The 27265-nt window shown below is 42.5% G+C and overlaps 2 long non-coding RNA genes across 2 annotated transcripts; both read left to right on the top strand.

The window, feature by feature from the left end:
• Window positions 1-233: 233 nt before the first annotated feature.
• Window positions 234-2921, top strand: LOC121621972. Its single transcript, XR_006007668.1, has 3 exons — window positions 234-478; window positions 584-713; window positions 1069-2921. It is a non-coding gene; the product is annotated as an uncharacterized LOC121621972 (long non-coding RNA).
• Window positions 2922-20578: 17657 nt separating this feature from the next.
• Window positions 20579-23429, top strand: LOC121621971. Its single transcript, XR_006007667.1, has 3 exons — window positions 20579-20796; window positions 22255-22465; window positions 22619-23429. It is a non-coding gene; the product is annotated as an uncharacterized LOC121621971 (long non-coding RNA).
• The last annotated feature ends 3836 nt before the right edge of the window (window positions 23430-27265 follow it).

Genomic DNA, 27265 nt, shown 5'->3' with positions numbered 1-27265 from the left:
GACATGTCCCCAGCAACAAAGACAAGAAAAGTAAAGAACAGCGCTGGACTGTCTGATCACATTATTATTATTATTATTATTATTATTATTATTATTATTATTATTATTATTATTATTTATGATTATTTTAATTTGTAGTTGTTGCCAGTGGTTGAAAGTAATTAGTGATTGAAAGTAATATTAAACTGTCTTGCTTTAAAATGGCGCTGAAATGAAAAATGACAGATCACATTCCTGCTCATCCCTGGTGCACCTAGTAACAATGTATGCCGTGTTGTTTCCTGTATTCCATCTTGTCTGAAGATAAAGCAGGATTTCAGTCTGATGTTTGGTGATGACATCTCTGCAGAGTTCCTGGAGAAGTGACCTACTCACTGCAGGCAGAAAGTCCTTGAACAAAGCCGTGGCCTCACCCAGACAAGCCACCTTGAAGATCTCCTTCATAACGCTGATTCCACAACAGAACAACTGGAACATGGTACACTGGAATTAAAGAAATAATAGTAATGAACGAGGGAAATGGTTTTGGAACAAAAAAAAAATTTTAGTAAAAATGTCTTTGTGAATTTTCTTGTACTTTCAGGATGGGACCGTGAGATGACCTCCGTCTTGCTCCTTAACCACTCATGCCACCATCACCTGATGGCCGCAACAAGAGACCAGGAAAGCTCTCAGCCAGACAAGCCATTGACCACCTTGTGAAATTTATCAAGGTAATGTTACAGTTTAATGAAAGTTTAAGAAGGCTCACTGCTCTGTCCGTAATATTAAACTTTAAAACTCTACTCTGGTGAAATCATGCCATGACCGTGCTCATATGTAATCAGCGAGTGCCCTGTGATATTTATCTGATTTGGCTCCCCACAGATCTATCACCATGGGCCTCAGATACGCTGATATGAATAAGTTTATTTGTTTTACATTTAGCAGAATAAAAAATATAAGGCTGAAAATGTTACGGTTCATCTTGCATTTTGTGGCAGTAAGTGATTCTGGAGGGGATGATGGGGTCCTAAACTGCAACTGATTAATTTTAATAGCAAGACTAATCAAGTTTTCTTGTCACAGACTGGGACCAGTGTTGAGGGGCATCTGGACAGCATCACAGAGAGGCGTCAACCCTATCTACTGGCTGTGGGGACCCAGAAGAGCGCCATACACAAGCATTTCATTGTGATTGACAAACATGCAATCCCGTGTCAGTCACCAGATTCTCTTGCCTCTTTCGACAAGCTTTTTAAAGCTCATTTCGTCTTCGCTACCTCGTACAACAGGGATCTGGCCAATGTCTACCACTTTTTGCAAACCGCTGTTTACCAGATTGATGCTGCTACCACCAAGGTGAATCCCAGGGTCAAAGAGATGAGGGCTCGGATGCTGCACTGGTTTTGACACCTTGAGATGCTTTGGTTTGGAGGGTTCGGATGCTGTACTGCAAAGATGTATTTTGAGGGCTCTGATGCGTCACTGATTTGATACAGAGATGTTTTGTTTTATTTGCAAAGGCCCTCAGGCAAATGCCAATTCATGAATTAAGCACTTAAAGTTGATCCACGGACTTTGTTCAGGAAAGACACTTGGCCTGAAATGTGGTCAGCCTGGTTGTTCTCATTTCTTTGGTACTTTTTCTGGGTTTCCAAACCATCTTAAAGCCCCTGAAGCGTGTGATGATCCTGGTGAAGGCCCCTCTACAACTGAAGATTTAGCCGGACGTTTTGTTGATGACTTTGCATCAAACAGTGCCCCTTCTGACCCAGTCCTCCTTAATAAGAGTCTTGTAGACAGCTGTGCTGCTACAGTAGCTGTGAGGTTGAGTGTAAAATTGATGATTGCTTTGAAAACATTGAAAATCCTTTTGGTGTCTTAAATTCTGAAACTAAGAGAAGGCAGTATTTCACAGATGCTGTTGTTTACATTTGCACTACAAACAGTGTGTATGGATGAGCATTTTTAAGCATTTGAAGTTGTGTGTACTGCAGAAGGACCTCATGTTGTTGATGTCAAAGAGCTTTTGTGTTACAAAGCATTGGATATGCAGATGTCATACAGTAATGATGATTCAAGTTCATGTATTGTTCCGTACTGTTTCCTGTGATAAAAGAATGGCTAAGATCTAACTGTTGCACTGGGGATGAACAATGGATTTCTGAATTTCTTTGCCCATAACTCAAATTCTAATGTTTTCATATTTCCTCCTCTTTTTTCGAATCCACCCAATTTTAAAGAGCACATTGTGTCCAAATTGTGATTGCCCACCAGTTGGGCGTAAATGTTTTGGCTGGGCTGATGGCTATTGCAGTATTTTACATCCTTATCTGCAGCTGCTGATGGTGTGGTGATCGTGTGCATACCTGTTTGCAATATTCTATTTGTTTTTATTATGAAATTTTAGGGATGTGTCACCCTTAAAGACTTTTTGTCCCCCCTCATATTAATTACTCTGCCCATGGAGCCTTATTCATGGAGATTTTTGTTCCAGGTTTTGAGGCCATTTTAACCACCGTGTGGTGGTAACGTTATGATATTACATACAGAACGCTGCCTCAATTGTGAGCTAACGTTGGCTAAGGGATGCTAACGTTAGGTTCCGCCCTCATAACCGAACCTTCTTTCCAGCTCTGTCAGTCACACGGTTCACGATGAACTGTCACAAAGGTAAATACTTCAATGAACAACTCTACTTTTGTGTCTGAATGTTGTCTTTTGTTCAAGAATATGTACCTTTCCAGGTGCCGTGTCGGACTGTAAGGAAACAGCTTGGGCGGAAGTGCGCTGCGCCTTCTTCGTGTTGGGTTAAAACGGAGCGGCTTTGACTTGCTGCCCCCTACAGGCTGTATGTGATAGAAAAGCAAATTGTATTGGAAATTGTGCAAATAGGTCAAAATAAAAAATAATTTCAAAACTAAAAAAAGGCTATGTACAATGAATCTAAGAAAAAAAAGAAAAAGTGTTTTGCTCAGCAATAATATAACTCTGGCAAAGAGTATCAAACATACCTTCTAGTGCAAGAGGAGTGGATTATAGATGTTTACAATCACAGAGGAGGTAGATGTGGTTGATAAAGTGACACTGATTCCAGGTGTTGGTACACAGAACATTTTCAAGAGTAAATTTTACTCAATTTGAGTCAAATTTTCCTCCCAAAAATATAGTATTTGGTCCCAGTCCAAAAAGAACTAAATTTACTCTCATCATAGAGTTACATTTAGTTATTTCTACTCTATCTAGAGTTCATCTTTTACTCCACTAGATTGAAATTTACTCAATTTAGCATAAAGTGAGAACAACTCCAGCACCATTTGACTGAATACAGAGTTGTATTTTACTCTGTACAGAGTAGTTACTGCCTCAAAATAGAGGTCCAATTCTACGATGATTACAGTTCTATTTCACTCAATAAAGAGTTGTATTTTACTCAATATTGATTTTAATAATGATAACTCTGGATTAAAATGTTTGAAATAAAAAAAGACCAGAAATGAAAATTCAACAATGCACTTGTATTTTTCTTAAATGCATAACACATGCACTGAGCATGAGGAAACTGAACCGGGCTGGACTCTCCTCTCGGTTGCTCGTCAACTTCTACAGGCCCACAACTGAAGCATCCTCTGCCTCAGTGTGACAGTGTGGTATGGCAGCTGCACGGCTCAGGAGAGGAATCAACTGGCACGGGTGGTGAAAACCTTTCTGTGTTTTAAGTACGCACACGCTTACCTAACTGTCAGCTGAATCTCAAAATATACATTTTAGAATATTTTCAGCTGTTGTTGGTATATTTTATTGTTTTAGCACATGTTATTGTTTTAGTATATTTTTATTGTCTATTTTATTTCTGGTATATTTTCTTTTTCGTTGCATTTACGCATATTTGACTGCATGTTTAGTTTATTCACTGATCTTTACTTTATTATCTTTCTTATTGAAGGGGTTAACCCAATGCTAACTCCTGAGATGTCTTCCCCCGGTGTGACCTGGTCGACGCGCTTCGCTTTGAGATACCGTGATTGTGTTGCTTCTTCAATGATCCGCAGGCAGCGCTTGTTGCAGCATGACAATACTTTATTGCTTTCTTATGCACCGATCGTGAAAGATATGAAAGACCAAACACACAGCTTCGCAGTAATCCCTCCGCACCACAGCGGTCAAAAACCGTTTGCCCCTTCTGGGTTGAACCCCTGACGTCAACACAGTTCCTCCTACCTTTATAGGTTAGCCCAAATAGGCTGGCATTACAGCGACACCCCATGTTCACATCAGTGAATGACACACAGATACCTCATAACAGATAACACACATATTTGGCTCTTTAGAAAGATTATCTAGATGGGGGTTGCAATGCAAATTTCGTTGACATGCTCAATGATTATAAAAGGATTCTTGATTCTTGAAAAAGTAGCTGCTCAACAGGAATTTGCTGGACTAAAAAAAATGCAACTTACTGTTACCACCAGTAACCGCAGATGTGTGCAAATCAACTGAATCTGACCAGCTGAAATCTTAAAGATGTTGAGAGTATGGGGTTCTTAGTAAAAAGGCTATAAGGTCCCATGTGTCATTTGCAGATTTATGTTATTTTAAATAGGGAAAGCTATTATGAGTTACAAGTGCAAAACTATGTTGAGGAATGGGGGTGGTATAATTGGTTTCTCTCTATAAATATAATTTACTGTGACTGGTGTCGCCCAACTACTTTGAATTGGTTTCAGCACTCACTTTAATGCATTTTGTTTCCTTGTGAAAGTCATGTATTTTGTCTTGAAAGTTACACAACTATTTCTTTTTAACAGATCCCCCACATGGAACATATCTCCATTAACACAAACTCTTACCAAGCGTTGTGAATCTTTCAAAAATCACTTAAAAAGCAATACAAATAGGACTGTGGGATATTCTGAATGGCATACAACCAAATAGTAATACTCCGTGGTATTTAATGGTACATAATGTGGAATTGTATAGCAATGTGAGAAACATTTGTAAGAACCACTGGTCACACATGTAACTTGGTGTGTTTGCTTTAGAAAAAAAGATGCAATTCAAGGATACAATCTAATTAACGACGAATGGAGTAAAGCACTGCAACAATGCAGCTGCCTCGTCTAGATGACTGGACAATGTGGAACTGTTTCAATACTGTTTGCTTCCTTTCTTGTTATTTCATTATCTGCTTGAGTTTGCAAAAAGCTAAACTTTACCTGACTCCTGTTTTTACAGACATGTTTAGTAGAAATAAGTCAAAGGTAATGCTGGAGAAATATATTTCAAATGTATTACAAAATATACACCTTAACTCTCTCTCACATACACAATTGTAACCAAAAACACACACACACACAGAAATTAGCAACAGAAATATATAAAATAAATATATATTGTGCAGCGTATGCCACTCGCTGCTGGTCGTATGCAGAAGGTTGTACCACAGGGCTCTGCTGGTGGTGGCCTGCCGGTCGCTCAGTGTTTGTCCAGTTTCAGTCCTCAGCCCCACCAAATACTCCGCCAGGTTGTCCACTCGGTCCATCCCTGGGACGCTGCACTCATTCCTGGTATCCTGGTAAATATAAGAGTACAGCAAAATCAAAAACACACAATATCACAGACAGAAAAACGACACATCTGTCAGAGTGGAACTTGTCACAACATCAGATTGTTGCATTTTAGGATGAGAAAAATAAGCTCATCATGATAGAAAGCTAAGACTCACCAGAGAAAAGGTGGCTGAAAAGAGGGGACGAGCTTCTTCCAAGCACCTTGACACTGTAGATGCTGACGCAGTGAACAAGGTCCCTGAATGGCTGAGCGCTGAGGGGGGCCTGACTGACAGGGATGCAGCTTCGCAGTCCTGGTTCCATCAGGCTGTGGCCTCCAGATAGTCACCATGTCATCAACAGCTGGAGGTTAATCTGTTTGGTCATCTGAAAGACATTCATTGTGTCACTATTTCCTGGATAATAATGATAATTATCATCATCATCATCATCATCATCATCATCATAAACATGCGGCAGGACCAGCAGCGAGTAGCATACACTGCATGGCACCGCGTGCGTCTGACAACAGGACGCTTCAGGTGTTGTAAAAAAGAAACCTGAATTTAAACCAGGTGGAGAGCATGACATGTTGTGTCTGAGCATCAACAGGATCCCCTGCCAAGTGGCCAGACTGTTGTCGTCTCGTAGAGTCCAACTTTGTCAGACTCTGTAACATTAAGAGCCCAAAAAACAGGCAGTTAACCTCTGACAAGATGGACTCAGGTTCTCAGAGACTACAGCAAGATCAGGCAGCTGGTCCTGGGTAATGGTACGGTCATGCACAACACTACTCTGCAGTTGTTTGATGTGAATCAGACGGTGGCACAACAGTGACTGACGAGGCAGAAATGTAGTATTCTGCTGCACGAGTCAACCTGCCTGCTGCCTCTATTCCTGCTGCTCCTGTCCCTCTCCCACCTGTACAGCCATGCCCCACAGCCTGCTTCTTCTGTCAGCCCATTGCTGTAATAATTTAATTATCATCACATGTAACAGGTCTGGTATTTCAGGAAAGTCAGCATGACAGAAATAACATACTGTATAAACTGACAAGTATTGTGTGTTCCTGGCAAAGTGTGTCGATATTGTGTTTTAGTATATACAGTATATATATTGTAGAGCAGTGTTTTCTAGCTTTAATTATTATACTTTGTATTCAGTTTATTGATACATTTTCTTTCATTAATTTCTTTGTGTGTGTGTGTGTGTAAGTTATGGTTACAATTGTGTGCATGAGAGAGAATTAAGGTGTATATTTTCTAATAAAATTTATATTTCTACAGCAGTACTAATGAATCATTTCTACTAAACATGTCTGTAAAAACAGGAGTCAGGTAAAGTTTAGCTTTTTGCAAACTCAAGCAGACAATGAAATAACAAGAAAGGAACCAAAAAGTATTGAAACAGTTCCACATTGTACAGTCGGCTAGACAAGGCAGATGCATTGTTGCAGTGCTTTATTCCATTAGTTGTTAATTAGATTGTTTCCTTAAATTGCATCTATTTCTAAAGAAAACACACAAAGTTACATGTGTGTATGTGTGGTTCTCAAATGTTGCTATTCAAAATAACCCACGTTCCTATTTGTGTTTTCATTTTTTAGTGATTTTTGAACGATTCATAACACTTTGTAAGAGTTTGGGTTAGTGGAGATATGGTCCATGTTGGGATTGAACCGGCGACCTTTGGAACCAGAGTCCCCCTACTGTACGCCAGCAAAAATTCACGTTCGGACGTATTTCTCAAACTATCAACATGAAAACTCACTCCTATAACTTCCGGTGGGCAACAGAGTCGATAATCACTGTCATTTCACTTCGTTTCCTCCTTTTTCTTCCTTTTTCTCCTTCCCCCTTCTTCCCCCTTCTTCCCCTTCTTTCCGCTTCTTCCCCCGGCCATACAGACTATTGTTCCCCTGCTACCTGGGGACCAAGAGACTGGCTCCCCTCCTCCAATCGCGGTGCCTCATTTCCATCTTTCCCCGCGGCCAATCGCTGCCGGCTTCCGCTCCAGTACGAAAATAAACCCGGGAACGGGAGCCGGCCGCGGTCTTCGCGTCTGAAGCCGCTTCGAGTGTCCCGGTCCGCTTCTGCTGCTCTCAGGTTTCATCCGCCGACATAAAGAGGTGAGCTGCTGCTGCTGGTGAACTTATTTTATACTTATTTGATTTTGACGACGAGCTAGCTAGCTTCTTTACGCTGTTACGCTATATGACGATCGCTTTATCGGCATTAATGTCGTTGCATAACGTTACTGTCTTGGTGCACGTCGGTGCAGAGAGAGTCGCTGTTAATTACTGTCCCTGTCTGTGTAGATTCAGATAAAATCACATACAGCGACGCATAATTATAATCCTCTTTTTAGCGTGCAATTTCAGTCAAGTTGAATTTAGACTTTGCACTGGCTCAAAGAACAATGCAGAAACATAACGTTTTATTACCCTCATTGTTCATCAGGTTCCTGGGCCTCCACATCACATCTGACCTCTCCTGGTCCATGAACACCTCGCGCCTGGTGAAGAAGGCACAACAAAGGCTCTTCTTCCTCAGGAAGCTGAAACGGGCTGGACTCTCCTCTCGGTTGCTCGTTAACTTCTACAGGGCCACAATTGAAAGCATCCTCTGCCTCAGTGTGACAGTGTGGTATGGCAGCTGCACGGCTCAGGAGAGGAAACAACTGGCACGGGTGGTTAAAACTGCACAGGGCATCGTGGGCTGCCCCCTCCCTGACCTAGACTCTATATATGAAGGCCGGGTCAGAAAGAGGGCGAGATCCATCGCCACGGACCCCAGCCACCCGGGCCACAGACTGTTTGTACCGCTTCCATCAGGAAAGCGGTACAGGAACATCCGCACCCCCACCAACAGACTGAGGGACAGCTTCTTCCCCAGAGCTGTTAGAGCTATCACCCCCAGCAGCCCCTCACTGCAGTGAGAGACTGTGTGAACTGTGAACACTGCACACCGCACTTTACACCTACACCTCCACCTCCACCTGCACCTTCTGTGTACTTAACTTTTATGTACACACATATACTATAATTATATACATTTTAGTATATCAGCACATTTCAGTTTCATTGGCATATTTTATTCTGTCGGTACATTTCACTGTGTATATTTTATATTTTATTCTGCTTGTATATTTTATTCTGTTTGCACATTTCACTTCCATATTTTATTGTTTATTGTTTAGTATATTTTATTGCCTAAGTATATTTTCATTCTGTTATATTTTTAATTGCTTCACGAATATTTTTTTTATTGCATGTTGGTTTATTTTATTTTATTGTAGTTATCTTAATTTTATTCACTCTTTCTAGTCTTATCTTTCTTACCATCTAACATGGGGGTTGCAATGAAAATTTCATTGACATGTGCAATGACAATAAAGACTCTTGAATCTTGAATCTTGAATCTTGTTCTTACAGTAACGTTATAATGTTAGTGTAAGTGGCCAGCGGAGCCGGAGTTTTTGTTTATTATTCATGTTCCCGGGTTTGGCGCTCCCCAGAAAGTTTAAAGGGAAAATCAAATAGTGACGTCACACGCCAGGTTTGCATGTTTCTGAGCAGCTGGTCGGGAGAGTGAATCATACAAAGTAAGTTGAAAATTAAAACGAATAGAAGTAAGCCTCTGGCCTGCAGAACAAAGCCGACCACCAGGACAGTACAGATATGGACTGAGGAGGCCTCCTCTGCACTTCAGGACTGCTTCGAACTGACAGACTGGACTGTGTTCAGAGAAGAGGCAGACCTTGAGGAGTACACATCATCTGTATTGTCTTATGTTCAGTTCTGCACTGATGCTGTCCTCCCTGTTAAGACCATCACAGTGTTTCCCAACCAGAAACCATGGCTGGACAGCACAGTGCGGTCCCTGCTGAAAGCCCGGGATACTGCCTACAGATCTGGAGACAGGCTGGCTTATAGCAGGGCTCGAGCAGAGCTGAAGAAAGGAATCAAGCAGGCCAAGCTCCAGTACAAAAACAAAATTGAAGATCACTTCAAGAACAACAACCCACAGAGCATGTGGAGAGGCATCAGAACCATAACGGACTACAAGCCGAACACTCAGCTCACCAGCCACGACCCCGCCCTGCCTGACACCTTGAACAGCTTCTTTGCCCGCTTCGACACATCAGGCAGCAGAGAAGTCACACACCTACCCCGGCTGGAGGAGCAGCACCAGCCCCTCGTCCTGCAGCAGCACCAGGTGTCATCCACCCTGAGGAGGATCAACACCCGCAGAGCTGCAGGACCGGATAAGGTGTCAGGCAAGACTTTGAGGACATGCGCTGACCAGCTAGCAGGAGTGTTCCTGGACATTTTCAACCTGTCCCTGCAGCTGTCCACGGTCCCTGAGTGCCTCAAGTCCTCCACCATCATTCCGGTACCGAAGAAGACATCCATCACCTGCCTGAATGACTACCGGCCTGTTGCACTGACCCCGGTAATCATGAAGTGCTTTGAGCGGATTATTCTCAGGTACATCAGAGACTTCATCCCCTCGGACCTAGACAGCCTTCAGTTTGCTTACAGAGGGAATCGGTCCACAGAGGATGCTGTCTCCATCACCCTGCACACAGCCCTGACCCACCTGCAGCAGCCCAACACCTACGTCAGGATGCTATTTGTAGACTTTAGCTCAGCTTTTAACACCGTCATCCCAGACAAGCTGGCACTGAAGCTACACACGGTGGGTCTGCCTGCGTCTCTGTGCCACTGGATCAGAGACTTTCTCACCAACAGGCCTCAGGTGGTGAGAATAGGGAACATCACATCATCCCCTCTGGTCCTCAGCACGGGCACGCCACAGGGTTGTGTGCTCAGCCCAGCCCTCTTCACCCTGTTTACTCACGACTGTGCTGCCATCCACCCCACCAACACAGTCGTGAAGTTTGCGGACGACACTACAGTAGTGGGTCTCATCTCAGATAACAACGAGACCCACTACAGAGAGGAGATACACCAGCTCACCCAGTGGTGTTCAGCCAACAACCTGGTGCTGAACACAGGGAAAACCAAGGAGGTCATTGTGGACTTCAGGAGGTCCAGGAAGACGGATCACGCCCCCCTCCTCATGGACGGAGAAGTGGTGGAGCGTGTGGACAACATCAGGTTCCTGGGCCTCCACATCACATCTGACCTCTCCTGGTCCATGAACACCTCCCGCCTGGTGAAGAAGGCACAACAAAGGCTCTTCTTCCTCAGGAAGCTGAAACGGGCTGGACTCTCCTCTCGGTTGCTCGTTAACTTCTACAGGGCCACAATTGAAAGCATCCTCTGCCTCAGTGTGACAGTGTGGTATGGCAGCTGCACGGCACAGGAGAGGAAACAACTGGCACGGGTGGTTAAAACTGCACAGGGCATCGTGGGCTGTCCCCTCCCTGACCTAGACTCTATATATGAAGGTCGGGTCAGAAAGAGGGCGAGATCCATCGCCACGGACCCCAGCCACCCGGGCCACAGACTGTTTGTACCGCTTCCATCAGGAAAGCGGTACAGGAACATCCGCACCACCACTAACAGACTGAGGGACAGCTTCTTCCCCACAGCTGTTAGAGCTATCACCCCCAGCAGCCCCCCACTGCAGTGAGAGACTGTGTGAACTGTGAACACTGCACACCGCACTTTACACCTACACCTCCACCTCCACCTGCACCTGCACCTTCTGTGTACTTGACTTTTATGTACACACATATACTATAATTATATACATTTTAGTATATCAGCACATTTCAGTTTCATTGGCATATTTTATTCTGTCGGTACATTTCACTGTGTATATTTTATATTTTATTCTGCTTGTATATTTTATTCTGTTTGCACATTTCACTTCCATATTTTATTGTTTAGTATATTTTATTGCCGAAGTATATTTTCATTCTGTTATATTTTTAATTGCTTCACGAATATTTTTTTTTATTGCATGTTGGTTTATTTTATTTTATTGTAGTTATCTTAATTTTATTCACTCTTTCTAGTCTTGAGGTATGTGTTATCTTTGTATTAATGGGCTGCTGGGGGGGTTTGTATTATTATTAGAGATTGATGGGTTTTTTTTGTACCAATTTGAACTTAAAACGCTTGAAGTCTCATACTCTCGGACCGGGGATAGGACCACTTTAAACAAAATAATTGCCACTAAATTTCAATTAAATAAATTCTACCATAAAAAAGCTGAATATGCCTTGTTTTGAACCAAACAGACATACTGGGAGATGGGGGAAAGACCTGGTCGCCTATTGGCCTATCGCTTAAAGCAACAGGACAGTATGAGCTATATAGCTGGTACGCGACAGCCAGATGGACGTATCTCTACCTCCTCTAAACAGATGAATGACTGTTTTAGATCCTTTTATAACACTCTTTATTCGTCACAGGGTGATCTAGATAAACAAAAGCTTGATAGTTTTTTTGCTGATCTTAACCTTCCACAATTAACAGACAGAGATAGAGACTTTTTAGAAGCACCAATCAAAATAGAGGAGCTCTCTAAAGCAATTAGAAGCATGCCATCTAATAAATCTCCCGGGCTAGATGGACTGCCTGCTGATTTCTATAGAGCATTTGAAGACATTATAAGTCTTATACTGCTCGAAGTTTACTCTGATGCATTTAAAGCTGGTACCTTACCACAGTCTATGCACACTGCAGTCATATCTTTCATTCACAAAAAGGGAAAAGATAATTTAGACCCTAGTGGCTATTGACCCATTTCACTACTCAACTGCGACCAAAAGATCTTAGCAAAAATATTAGCAACTCGCCTGTCAAAAATTATTGGGAGTATAATCCACATGGACCAATCAGGTTTCATCCCAAATCGTTATAGCTCTGATAATATTAGACGACTAATCAATCTACAGCATTTAGTATATGACTCCACCCATCCAACAATTGCTTTGTCACTAGACGCAGCTAAGGCTTTTGATTGTGTTGAGTGGAGTTATCTTTTTGAAACACTTGAAAGATTTGGTTTTGGGCAAAATTTTATTACATGGATCAAAACTTTATATGATACCTCCTATGCCTGTGTTTTAACAAATGGTCTCATATCTAGTCCATTCCAGCTGTATAGATCTACAAGACAGGGTTGTCCCTTGAGTCCAGGCTTGTTTGTGCTTGCCTTGGAGCCTTTAGCACAGAAACTGAGGAATAATTTAGATATACACGGGATCACAGTGGGCAGTGTCCATCATAAACTTTTACTGTACGCAGATGACATGTTAGTACTACTAACTCAACCAGAAAAATCCATACCCACATTATTAAACTGTATTGAAGAGTTTACGGTGTTGTCTGGATATCGTGTCAATTGGGACAAATCTGAGGCCATGCCAATATCAGGTTATTGTCCATCTACCCTCTTCCATTGATGGAAATTTCGCTGGGCTTCGAAAGGCATTAAATATTTAGGTATTCGAATAACTCCTGATTATAAAGATATGGTCAGAGAGAACATTATCCCATTGCTTCAGAAAATGAAATCAGATTTCAGTAGGTGGACTAAAATCCACCTCTCACTCTGGGGGAAAATACATTCTGTAAAAATGATGACTGCACCTGTGATTTATTACATAGTATCTCATCTTCCTCTGAATATCCCAGAGTCCTACTTTAGAGATTTTGACACTCTTATTTTAGATTTTCTCTGGGGCAATTCACATCACCGTTTAGGAGTAAGGAAACTACAGGCCCACACAAAGAAAGGGGGATTTTCTCTTCCCAATTTTAGATGGTACTGCTGGGCTTTCAATATGAAGTATATCAGAACATGGTTACCCAACAACAAGACAGGGGATAAACCAAGTTGGTTCCAAATAGAGGCTGAAGTAAGTGGAGGGCTGTCCCCTTGGTCTGAGTTATTTGGCACAAAACTGCCACTACAGAATGATAATCCTATTATTGCCAATACTAAATTAATGTGGCATAAATTACATAGAGCGGGCCGTTGGGACTTTTTCAAATCCCCTCATGCGCCTCTATGGAATAACAAACGAATTCTAATTGGGGGTAAAACAATTAACTGGACCATTTGGCAAAAAGCAGGGATAATTTATATTTTACATTTATTTGATAGCAACACCAAGCATTTTTTGAGTTTCAATCAAATACGGGATAGATACAAATTACCTCATAATCAGTACTGGAGGTATGTCCAAATACAAAGTGTCTTGTCTAAATGGTTAGGAGGCCCGCTTACCTGCCCTATAGGCAGTCCAACTGAAGATCTGCTGATGAAATCAAGCTCAGGCAGGGGCATTACCCTTAAGATTAATAGTTTATTACAGGAACAACTATGTGACCCTTTACTCAAGGTTAAGAAGCACTGGGCAGGTGATATGGAGGTGTGCATATCCCCTGAGGATTGGGAATCATGTTTAAAGAACATTAATACAATGTACAAAGAAATGGGTAATAGGTTCATTCAACTGAAAATAATACATAGATGGCATCGGACACCAGAACAACTTTATAAATGGAACTTAATACCAGTAGACTCTTGTTGGAGATGCGGTGGAAGTGGTGCCTCCATACTACATATACTCTGGACATGTCCAGTACTTAAAGACTGGTGGAATAACATTCATCAGGTTATATTTGAAGTATTGCACAAAAAGTTTCAAATTTCTACAAAACTGTCTATCTTGGGATCGACTACGGAGCTTCAGGACAAAGACTTTTCATGTTTTGAGAAAAGATGGATTGTTTTGGCTCTTACAACAGCTAAACGGATATTACTAAGGCACTGGAGGAAAAAGCGTCCACTCCCTATGAAGAATGGACTACAACAATGGCACAACTAGCTGCTTATGAGAGGGTGATGTACTCTCTACTAGATAGACTGGACCAATATATGTCCACATGGAGCCGTTTTACGGACTGGCTGACTGTGAGCTGATGGTCAACCTGTGACTGTGATTATGACAGTGATTTGTACTTGTGTTCTTGTGTTTCTGTCTGTTTTGCTTTGTTGTTCACCCGTTTGTTGCTTGTATTTGTTTGAAAATAATGAACTGTCAATTACCAAAAAAAAAAGAATAATATGCTGCGACAGTTAGGTCTCAACCCAGTTTAACACTTTGTGAGAGCGATATGTTTGATCGTCATCATCATCAAAATCAAATGAGGAAATAACTGGAGGCTCACAGCCGACCAACACCTCATTAAGACGCTCATAGCTTCATAGCCTCTTGTATAGTTTTAAAACTACGGATTCATTTATCATAAGATGAACCTGTTTTCATTAAATCCTGAAATGTTGACTTTGTTGGCTCTATTTTGGCCCAATGTTCTCAACTTGTCCCTCAAAATCAACAGTCCGCCGCCTGCCTCGGCAGCATGTGAAAGACTTTTTAGCTCAGACAGGCAGGTTTTTTTCCAAAAAAAGGCAGACTAGGTTAAAAAAAAACTTTGAAAACCAACTCTTGTTAAAATTGAACAAAAAATTTTGGTAATGCAATTAACAATGAAACTGCCAAGTTAAAACTGTTGTGCAGAGAGAAAAAAAGAAAATGTTTATAGATGAGCGTTGCCAGCATTAAGACTTGAATTGAATTCTCATGTTCACGACATGTCAGAAGTCAAAGACAGAAAGGTTTAAAAAAGGGCTGCAACTATTTATTTTTTTTTATTTTTCACAGTTGAATATTCTGTTGAGTAGAACAGTTGAATAATCTGTCGATAAGTTTGCCTGTTTGATCAGATAAATGACTGAAAAATGTGACATGATCTGTCTCTTCCAAAGCTCGACACTATGTCCTCAAATTCTGTGTTTTCTCATTGCACAAAGATCTTTACTTAAATTAGTTGGATACATTGTTTCTATCATGTAGCCAACAGAGTTGAATGTTTTGCTTTGAAATTCAAAGCAAAACATTCAACTCTGTTGGCTACATGAAATCTATTCGGAATAGATTTCCAACAAAATAACTTATTTGAAGATATGACCATCTTCTTTACTGGTTTTGCCCAATGATATGAGACAATGCAGATGTTACTACTAGTAATTTTTATACCTCTGCAGATGCCATTAGTAATACTTACCTGCAACAACTTTTGTTTACTGTGAGGGTTAGCGTACTTATGCTTAACCTCTATGATACATTTCACGCTCTATTTTATAATTCTGTTGATTATATGTTAGCTAACAGGGTAACACAGCCCCATACTACCATACTATGTTTTTTATTGAAGTTTAGGCCTGGACAACCCATTGTGTGAGTACTTTTACTTGTAATACTTAAAGTACATTTAAAAGTAAGTACTTTTTTACTTTTACTTAAGTAGGATTGTTGATGTAGTACTTCTACTTCCACTTAAGTATATATTTTGCTGGTTATCTGTACTTTTACTTAAGTACTGGCCTTCAGTACTTGCTCCGCCACTGCCTATCATATGTTTTCAGTGATAAATCTTCATTTGTAAAGTGCAGCCTTGATTCTGACAAAGTCTGGACCGTGTAACTGCTGAACTGCAGCGTACAACTTCAATTAAACCAGAATTCAGTCGTTTACAAACTGTGTTTGCAGACCACAGTTTGACGTTGTGTTCCTGAGACTGTGTAGTAATCTCCTTTATACAATCACGTGTTGACAAAGTGGTGAACCTCGCTCCATCCTCGCTTGTAAACGACTGAGCCTTTGGAGGATGCCCCTTTCATACCCAATCATGATACTATCACCTGTTACCAATAAGCCTGTTTACCTGAGGAATGTCCCAAACAGGTGTTTACTGAGAAACTAAAATATTAAAGTAAAATATAAATACCTCAAACTTGTACTTAACTGCGGCACTTGAGTAAATGTACTTAGCTACATTGCACCAGTGACGAGCTCCTGCTCCAACAAGATCAAACTGATCCTGTCCGAACAGGACTTTCCTGTTGTTTCAATCAACAGTAGTTGGTGACAGATAGCAGCACTTCTGCTTCATAGCCACCATAATGTCTTACAGTGTATTCAATACAGTTTATTCATAGAGAAAGATACATGCATTTATTTTCAAGTGTTCATTTAAATGTTTATTTGTGATTGTGATTTGTTTATTTATTAATTTGATTGAAGCCTAATTGATTATTTTTGTTTTTTATTGTGGGAGGAAACCTGAGCACCAGGAGAAAACCCACACAGCACACACACTGTTTGGAGGTCTGTCTGTGTGCTGTCCTTAAAGGGAAATTGACTAGAGGGTGAGAAGTGGAAGGGATGGAAAGAGGTGAGGGGTGATGGGTGAGGGGTTGAGGGTGGGTGTTTTTTTATTTTATTGTGGGAGGAAACCTGAGCACCAGGAGAAAACCCACACAGCACACACACTGTTTGGCGGTCTGTCTGTGTGCCGTCCTTAAAGGGAAATTGACTAGAGGGTGAAAAGAGGAAGGGAGGGAAAGAGGTGAGTGGTGATGGGTGAGGGGTTGAGGGTGGGTGTTTTTTTTTATTATTGTGGGAGGAAACCTGAGCACCAGGAGAAAACCCACACGGCACACACACTGAATCAATTTGGAGGTCTGTCTGTGTGCTGTCCTTAAAGGGAAACTGACTAGAGGGTGAGAAGGGGAAGGGGTTGGGGGTGTTTTATTGGATGACCTGGTCACCGAGTCACCTCGAGTCACTTATTACTATCCCGCGCGTTTCTTCTTCTTCTTCTTATTAGGGACACGGGGCACGCTCCGAGTCACTGGCTCCTGCAGCTATGAAATAGCTGCAGGAGCCGAGCTGCAGGAGCCAGTGACTCGGGGAAGAAGAAGAAACACGCGGGATAGTAATAAGTGACTCGGGGCGTAGCCCCGAGTCACTGGCTCCTGCAGCTATTTCATAGCTGTAGGAGCCAGTGCCTCGGAGCGTGCCCCGTGTCCCTAATAAAAAGATGATGATGAATAATAATAATAAGAAGAAACACGCGGGATAGTAATAAGTGACTCGGGGCATAGCCCCGAGTCACTGGCTCCTACAGCTATGAAATAGCTGCAGGCTACAGAGCGTAGCCCTGTGTCCCTAAATACCTCAAACACGTGATTTGTTTATTTATTAATTTGATTGAAGCCTAATTGATTATTTTTGTTTTTTATTGTGGGAGGAAACCTGAGCACCAGGAGAAAACCCACACAGCACACACACTGTTTGGAGGTCTGTCTGTGTGCTGTCCTTAAAGGGAAATTGACTAGAGGGTGAGAAGTGGAAGGGATGGAGAGAGGTGAGGGGTGATGGGTGAGGGGTTGAGGGTGGGTGTTTTTTTATTTTATTGTGGGAGGAAACCTGAGCACCAGGAGAAAACCCACACAGCACACACACTGTTTGGCGGTCTGTCTGTGTGCTGTCCTTAAAGGGAAATTGACTAGAGGGTGAAAAGAGGAAGGGAGGGAAAGAGGTGAGTGGTGATGGGTGAGGGGTTGAGGGTGGGTGTTTTTTTTATTATTGTGGGAGGAAACCTGAGCACCAGGAGAAAACCCACACGGCACACACACTGAATCAATTTGGAGGTCTGTCTGTGTGCTGTCCTTAAAGGGAAACTGACTAGAGGGTGAGAAGGGGAAGGGGTTGGGGGTGTTTTATTGGATGACCTGTTTGTTGGACCTCCATTGGGAGTTTTTTTTTGATTATCTCTTTTTCTTTTTACTTCCGGACTTGGTTTGCTTTGTCTCATTCACTAGTGGTGTTCAGGGAACAGGGGTTCTTCTTCTTCTTCAGCTCTGTTCTGTCTCTGCCAGCTGGTTCTTTTCTTCCACCAGTTGCTCATTTTCTTCCACCAGCTCTTTAACTTCATCTTGCAGCTCTGTGCTTTCTTTTTCAGCTGGTTCTTTTCTTCTTCCAGCTGCTTGACTCTCGTCTCCCAGTTCTGTTCTTTCTCTTCCAGCTGGTTCTTTTCTTCCTCCAGCTGCTTGACTCTCGTCTCCCAGTTCTGTTCTTTCTCTTCCAGCTGGTTCTTTTCTTCCTCCAGCTGCTTGACTCTCGTCTCCCAGTTCTGTTCTTTCTCTTCCAGCTGGTTCTTTTCTTCCTCCAGCTGCTTGACTCTCGTCTCCCAGTTCTGTTCTTTCTCTTGCAGCTGGTTCTTTTCTTCCTCCAGCTGCTTGACTCTCGTCTCCCAGTTCTGTTCTTTCTTGGCCAGTTCCTCTCTGTGGAGAAAGAGAGACTTGTTGAGAGACAGGACTACATTGTCTCTCTGGTTGAGCTTCTTTTCCAACTGGTTCACTGTCTTCTGCAGTTCCATCTGCCGTGCAAGACTCTCGTGGATCTCCTGCTTCATACTGAAGATCTCAGTGGTTTCGTCTTGGTCATTCTCTGCCTGCCCCATCTTTGATTTGAGACTTTGCTGGAGGAAGGAGATCTGAGACTCATACTCTGTGACGGTCTCATCGATACTCTTGAGATTCTCCTCCTGCAGATTGTCATATTTGGTCTGCCAAGCTTTGTCTTTCTGAAGTAGCTCGTCCTCCATCAGAGAGAGTTGCTCCAGTCGCTTCATTTCCAGCTGCTTGACTGTTGTGTCCAAGTTCTGTTCTTTCTCTTCCAGCTGTTTCTTTTCTTCCTCCAGTTGCTTGACTCTCGTCTCCCAGTTCTGTTCTTTCTTGGCCAGTTCCTCTCTGTGGAGAAAGAGAGACTTGTTGAGAGACAGGACTACATTGTCTCTCTGGTTGAGCTTCTTTTCCAACTGGTTCACTGTCATCTGCAGTTCCATCTGCCGTGCAAGACTCTCGTGGAACTCCTGCCTCATACTGAAGATCTCAGTGGTTTGGTCTTGGTCATTCTCTGCCTGCTCCATCTTTGATTTGAGACTTTGCTGGAAGAAGCAGATCTGAGTCTCATACTCTGTGACGGTCTTATGGATAAACCTGAGATTCTCCTCCTGCAGATTGTCATATTTGGTCTGCCAAGCTTTGTCTTTCTGAAGTAGCTTGTCCTCCATCAGGGAGAGTTGCTCCAGTCGCTTCATTTCCAGCTGCTTGACTGTTGTGTCCAAGTTCTGTTCTTTCTCTTCCAGCTGTTTTATTTCTTCCTCCAGTTGCTTGACTCTCGTCTCCCAGTTCTGTTCTTTCTTGGCCAGTTCCTCTCTGTGGAGAAAGAGAGACTTGTTGAGAGACAGGACTACATTGTCTCTCTGGTTGAGCTTCTTTTCCAACTGGTTCACTGTCATCTGCAGTTCCATCTTGAGGGAGGAGATCTGAGACTCATACTCTGTGATGGTCTCATCGATACTCTTGAGATTCTCCTCCTGCAGATTGTCATATTTGGTCTGCCAAGCTTTGTCTTTCTGGAGTAGCGCGGCGTCCATCAGAGAGAGACGCTCCTCCTCCTGTCTGCATACTTCCAGTATTAGGTTTTCCACCCAGTGGCAAATCTCTCTTTCTTCATTCCATTCATTCATTGTCTTCCCGTCAGGAATCACATCACTATTCAGTGAGTGATTTGCAACCTCATAGGATTCAAATTGATCCGGAGGATCAAGTTGACCCCTATTAGTTGGGCTGTTTCTTTGTGCCATTGTACTGCCTGTTGTAGTCTGTACTTGACTGTTGTGGACTATAATTGTCTGTTGTGGACTGTACATGTCTGTAGTTGACTGCATTTCTATTTAGCACTTTGTACTTGATTGTTTGAGACTAGTTTTCTGTTCTATTCAAATATGAATTAACTGGTGTACAGTCAGGTATTCATGCAGTTCAAAACCACACTTGGCTTTGATCTTGCTGTGCTGCTTTGATCTTGCTGTTCTGCTTTGATGCCTGCGTGCGTATGCGTGCGCGCATGCGCGCGTGTGTCCGTGCGTGCTTGTGTGTGTTCTGACCAGTTGGTCTCTGAGGCTGATGAGCAAAAGAAAGAGAACTACAGGGGAGTATAGCAACCACCACTTTTGTGTTTAAACGGCATGACTGCTAGCTTGGCCAACTTTTGCGTTTCACCGAGCCGGAGTCTTGTCACGTGATCAAATAGAGACTCAAGATTGGACAACAACAAATTACCCAGCAATCATCGTTGCATCTGTATATGACATGAATACCAGAGAATATAAGAAAATGTTCTTTGGATTAAAACGGGTTTGTACATAGCGTCTTCATACTTTTTGTGGTTTATGTAGAATAAGCCTATAATCTTGCGGCGCCTCAATTCCATCTTCCCACCGGCCAACCGCGGATCCCCGCAAAGCTCCGGTAAGAAAACAGACCCAGCGACGGGAGCCGGCCGGGGTTTTTCCGTCTGAAGCCTCTTCAAGTCCGCCAGTCGACTTCTGCTACTTTCACATTTCATCCGCCGACATAAAGAGGTGAGCTGCTGCTGGTTAACTTGTTTCATTTTATGCTTATTTTATTTTGTCGACGAGCTAGTTAGCTAGCTTCTGTACTCTGTGATGCTACATGACGAACGCTATATCAGCCTAACTGTCGTTGCACAACGTTACTGTGTTGGTGCACGTCGGTGCAGAGAGTCGCTGTGAATTACTGTCACAGTCTGTGTACATTCACATAAACTCGCTGTCGTTTATTTAGTGGCCAGATGGTCAGTTAGATACACATTTGGCTGTACTCATAGAGCGACCCATAATTATAATCCTCTCTTTTTAGCATGCGATTAAAGTCAAGTTGACTTTCGACTGGTTTTCCTCAAAGAACAATGCATCATCATAACGTTTCATCACACCATTCTACTCACAGTAACGTTACAATGTCAGAGCATATTCTCTTATCAGGATTGTGTTTATGATGATGACGATGATGTGATGGAATATTTACATGTTTCTATACTTTTCTATTTTGTTTTCCTATTTTTATATAGTTGATCTGTAGTCTTAGCTGTTTTACTGTTGTATTGACAAGAGGATGTCCTGGTGGATTTGTTGATGTAACCCCACTGCAATTAACTCCCAGGGTGCCAAAGTAAATGACCTGATGTTATCACACCTAAAGGTAAATTCCTGAGAACAGGATATCATCAAGTTTTATTGCAGACAACTGTTTTTCTGTTGCCATCTGTTAAACCAGTTCTGCTAAGACCAAAGGCATGTCAGACTATAAGAATGGGGTGAAAACATCTGATCAGTGAGCACAACTCTGAACTGCTTACTGCCGTGTGGTTCTGTGGCTGTGTCTCCTCTCTATAGAGATTAAACACTTCGTGCACGTTACTTGTGTTAGCCCGATTCTTTAGTTGGAAGCCCAAGAACAAGTCGAAGACATCTTCAGTTCACAGATGTAGAATTTATTTAGGTCACAGGTAAAATAAGGCAGTGATGGACTCAGAGTGATAGAGCTCTCGCAGGATCTCTGTCAGAAGGAGCACCGATTTCCGGGTGTGGTTCACAGTTATCTTCTTGGGCTGGTACTGCCCCGTACAGAGGCTGGACCCGCACGGACCGAGTCTCATTGGCCAGTTATCTCTGACATGAACAGGCCAGCCACTGTTCATGTGAACTTACTAAAAAGTGATATAAAAGATGAGTGGATGTTGTCATTGAGGCGTGTATCTATTGCAACAAACCTAACATGACAGATTAGAGAGGCCTGCTTATCAAAGTAAAATGGTGACATTGTTGATTAAATGAGAACATCCAGTAAATATCACGAGTTCAGTGAAAAAGTGCAAATCTAAAGTGAACAAAGGTCAATTATAACACTTGCTTTCCAGAGTGGTTTGTTTGGCTCTCTATAGGCAGACCGGGAAAATTTTCCACAACAATGATTATCATTATTATCCAGGAAATAGTGACACAATGAATGTCTTTCAGATGACCAAACAGATTAACCTCCAGCTGTTGATGACATGGTGACTATCTGGAGGCCACAGCCTGATGGAACCAGGACTGCGAAGCTGCATCCCTGTCAGTCAGGCCCCCCTCAGCGCTCAGCCACTCAGGGACCTTGTTCACGGCGTCAGCATCTACAGTGTCAAGGTGCTTGGAAGAAGCTCGTCCCCTCTTTTCAGCCACCTTTTCTCTGGTGAGTTTTAGCTTTCTATCATGATGAGCTTATTTTTCTCATCCTAAAATGCAACAATCTGATGTTGTGACAAGTTACGCTCTGACAGATGTGTCGTTTTTCTGTCTGTGATATTGTGTGTTTTTGATTTTGCTGTACTCTTATATTTACCAGGATACCAGGAATGAGTGCAGTGTCCCAGGGATGGACCGAGTGGACAACCTGGCGGAGTATTTGGTGGGGCTGAGGACTGAAACTGGACAAACACTGAGCGACCGGCAGGCCACCACCAGCAGAGCCCTGTGGTACAACCTTCTGCATACGACCAGCAGCGAGTGGCATACGCTGCACAATATATATTTATTTTATATATATCTGTCGCTAATTTCTGTGTGTGTGTATGTTTTTGGTTACAATTGTGTATGTGAGAGAGAGTTAAGGTGTATATTTTGTAATACATTTGAAATATATTTCTCCAGCATTACTTTTGACTTATTTCTACTAAACATGTCTGTAAAAACAGGAGTCAGGTAAAGTTTAGCTTTTTGCAAACTCAAGCAGATAATGAAATAACAAGAAAGGAAGCAAACAGTATTGAAACAGTTCCACATTGTCCAGTCATCTAGACGAGGCAGCTGCATTGTTGCAGTGCTTTACTCCATTCGTCGTTAATTAGATTGTATCCTTGAATTGCATCTTTTTTTCTAAAGCAAACACACCAAGTTACATGTGTGACCAGTGGTTCTTACAAATGTTTCTCACATTGCTATACAATTCCACATTATGTACCATTAAATACCACGGAGTATTACTATTTGGTTGTATGCCATTCAGAATATCCCACAGTCCTATTTGTATTGCTTTTTAAGTGATTTTTGAAAGATTCACAACGCTTGGTAAGAGTTTGTGTTAATGGAGATATGTTCCATGTGGGGGATCTGTTAAAAAGAAATAGTTGTGTAACTTTCAAGACAAAATACATGACTTTCACAAGGAAACAAAATGCATTAAAGTGAGTGCTGAAACCAATTCAAAGTAGTTTGGCGACACCAGTCACAGTAAATTATATTTATAGAGAGAAACCAATTATACCACCCCCATTCCTCAACATAGTTTTGCACTTGTAACTCATAATAGCTTTCCCTATTTAAAATAACATAAATCTGCAATTACACATGGGACCTTATAGCCTTTTTACTAAGAACCCCATACTCTCAACATCTTTAAGATTTCAGCTGGTCAGATTCAGTTGATTTGCACACATCTGCGGTTACTGGTGGTAACAGTAAGTTGCATTTTTTTTAGTCCAGCAAATTCCTGTTGAGCAGCTACTTTTTCAAGAATCAAGAATCCTTTTATAATCATTGAGCATGTCAACGAAATTTGCATTGCAACCCCCATCTAGATAATCTTTCTAAAGAACCAAATATGTGTGTCATCTGTTATGAGGTGTCTGTGTGTCATTCACTGATGTGAACATGGGGTGTCGCTGTAATGCCAGCCTATTTGGGCTAACCTATAAAGGTAGGAGGAACTGTGTTGACGTCAGGTGTTCAACCCGGAAGGGGCAAACGGTTTTTGACCGCTGTGGCGCGCAGAGGCGGGGCTTCCATGATGGCACGGGGGCACCCGCCGCCCCTGCAGTCTGATTGGCCACCCCGTGTGCCGCCCCAACGGCCATTGACTCATCATAATGTCAATCATTGCGTTGCGTAAAGTTACCGACGCTGCATGACGGAAGTAAAGCCAAAACCTTGTTTGATTAGACTATGTTAAAAACTCATGAAGGCTTTTATTTTGGAAAAAGAAGGAAGTGGCTCCGCGCATGAACTCGTGTAACTTCACCAGTCACTGACTTTTTTTCGACGTGATGCTCAAAGGTGCACCGAGCTAAGGTAAGTACAGAACACTACAGGTTCTTCAAAACAGTGTTTTTCCAACTTCTGTTCCACTTAGTTGAATTGGCATGGGAAATTGTTCACTGTGTTTTACTTTAGTTAACTCTCCATCTGGATAAATGTAGGCTAAACATCTCTCCACTGTTTCAGTAGCGTTATCATCCTTCGTGTGTTGAGCGTTTTGCTCCATGAGTTAATAGTCAACAACAGAGTATCATGTTGCCACTGTGATGTGACGGTACAAATAACATGTTGCTTTTCGTTGTGTTTGTGGACACGTTTTTCAATGTAGACTATAGTATGAAACGGAGGCAGGGAGACATCTCCAGCTTCTTCACTAAGAAGAAAATAGTGACCAGGAGGAGTGTGAGAATCAGGGTGAATGCAGCCAAGCTAACATTGACCAAAGTTCCCAGGGCCTGAACAGCGCTCATGGACTTCCAGGTGAAAATGCAGGAATTAGGGAAATGCTTTGAAATGTGTAATGTGTGGTGCTCTCTGCACAATTACAGTTATTTAGTGATCACAATTGAGGCAGCGTTCTGTATGTAATATCACAACGTAACCGCCACACGGTGGTTAAAGCTCCAGAAAGCCACCAGAGATTCCTGTCAGAGGTTTATTCTTGCCTTCCCGTCAGGAATCACATCACTATTCAGTGAGTGATTTGCAACCTGACAGGATTCAAATTGATCCAGAGCCTAACTCCCCAGTCGGGTGCATTAAAACCCCGAAGAAGAGGCCTCAACAATATGATGTAACTAAAAGAGAGCCGGTCAAACCTGAAACAGTGAGAATCAAAGTGGAAAACATGAAATATGATATTTCTGTTTGGTTCATGTATGCATGTGAGGAAGGTTAGAGTCTCCTCATCACTCCACACAGATCTGATGATTTTGTCGGTTGACATTTCAAGTCACAGTCATTACTACCATGTATTATTAAATAGTATTACTATTCAATATGACTTTGTTGTGACTATTGTTAGTAATGTTATTATTGTATTTATTCTATCATTAGTATTGGCAGTTAATTTAAACACAAGATACTTGTGCTCAAAAAGAGGATTCATTCTCAGTGAAGAACCTTGGAGCTCTAATCTGCCTCTATACCTGCCAAAGAGCAGTGATTCCTAACACGTCTCTGGGGGTCATCAGGTGGAAACCTCCCTTCAACAGTGTTTCGCCTACTTAGTCCCACTACACCTCCAGGAGGTTAGGCAGTGAACTCCGGCGTCCCAGAGTCACCCCCCCTAGTGCCAGTTCACACTGCTCCTACACAATCCAAACAGCACCGCCACGTTCAACTGACCCAGAGATGCTCCGGGTAGTGGCCAGTACCGATGCTACCATTTAACTATTGCTAATGCTACTGCTAACCGCTAGGAAGAACAGAAGAAGACAATACAGTTCCGATGCTACCATTTAGCTAATGTTATGTGCTAACCGCTACCTGCTAAGAGGAACAGAAGAAGACAATAACGCTAGATTCACCTATACTGTTAATGTTAATTGCTAGCTACCAATACTAACTGCTAAGATACTATCATACTCTCACCGCTTTAGCTATTGTTAGCTGCTACAATGCTACCACAGGCCTAGATGCCACATGTAACTGCCGATTGCCACACTACCATCATCTACCCCTGCCTCTCACCAACTGCACCAAGAAAAAGCGGGGTGGGAATACAAACCCTGGTTCGGGTAGGGGATAGAAAATAAAGAGGTAGAGTCAAGAGATGAAAGTAGGGATTGGATACAGACCCTTGTTCGGGTAGGGGGTGGAAAATTTAGAAGGTGCTGAAGGTGGAGGCCTAAACCACAGACTAGATTTAACAGCCTCTTCTAACATTTCCTTCAAGAAGCAGCAAACCCTACCATTTCCTTCAAAAAGCAAACAGAGCAGGAAAACAAACCCTAACATTTCCTTCAAGAAGCAGACAAAACAGGAAAACAACCAAAAAGATCAAAAAACAAGCCAACTCTGTGTCTTACCACGCAAACTCACCTGAACAGGCCGCATGGTCCCAAAGAGAGACTCTAGCTGGCCACACCCCCACCTTATCTAAACTTCCTGGTTCTCTTCCTATTGGCAGAGCGAGAAGATGGGGCGGGGAAAGCAGAGCAGAGGAGAGGTGTCTTGTTCAGACTTTAACCTCTTCTCTTGCCGGGTTAGGCATGCATGTCCTCTGCCTGCCCCCCCACTGTCCCTATTTCACCCCCCAACTACTATTATTTCTCCTGATCCATATCCACTGACTAGACCTAGCAGCCTCATCTGACATCTCCCTCACTGTCTTTCTTAAATTTTGCCCATGCACTCCCAGCTCCCTCAACAGTGAAACAGCTGACCCTGCAACAAAACCTCTACACCCCACTTCAACCGGACAGACCCTGGTCTTCCATCCCCTCTGCTCAGATTCTGTCTTTAAATCTGCATACTTAGTCTTCTTCCTTTCATAAGCTGCCTCCACTGAATTTTCCCAAGGGACTGTTAACTCAATAAAATACACAGTCTTTTTACTCATGGACCATAAGACAATGTCTGGCCTCAGATTACTATAAACTATTTCCTGGGGCACAACTAGCTGTCCTCCCAAGTCGACCTGCATTTGCCAATCATCAGCCCCTACCAGGCAGCCACCTCCCTGCTTTCTCCCTGACTTAGCAGCTTTATTTTTCTCCCCCTCTCGAACAAACTGCACATCTAACCTCTCCTTTCTAGAACTTCCAGAATTCACCTGCTTCCTTCTCTCCTCAATGCCTGCGGCTAAGCTTCTCAGCACCTGATTATGCCGCCATGTATACCGGCCTTGTGATAAGCTAATTCTACAACCTGACAAAATGTGCTTTAAACTTGCTGTACCTGAGCAGAGTGGGCACGATTGATCGCCCTGTACCCAGAGACTTAGGTTCTGCGGGGT

This window comes from Chelmon rostratus, chromosome 18 (genome assembly GCF_017976325.1).
Source record: "Chelmon rostratus isolate fCheRos1 chromosome 18, fCheRos1.pri, whole genome shotgun sequence".
Taxonomy (NCBI): Eukaryota; Metazoa; Chordata; class Actinopteri; order Chaetodontiformes; family Chaetodontidae; genus Chelmon; species Chelmon rostratus.
This window is presented reverse-complemented; position numbering and strand designations above follow the sequence as displayed.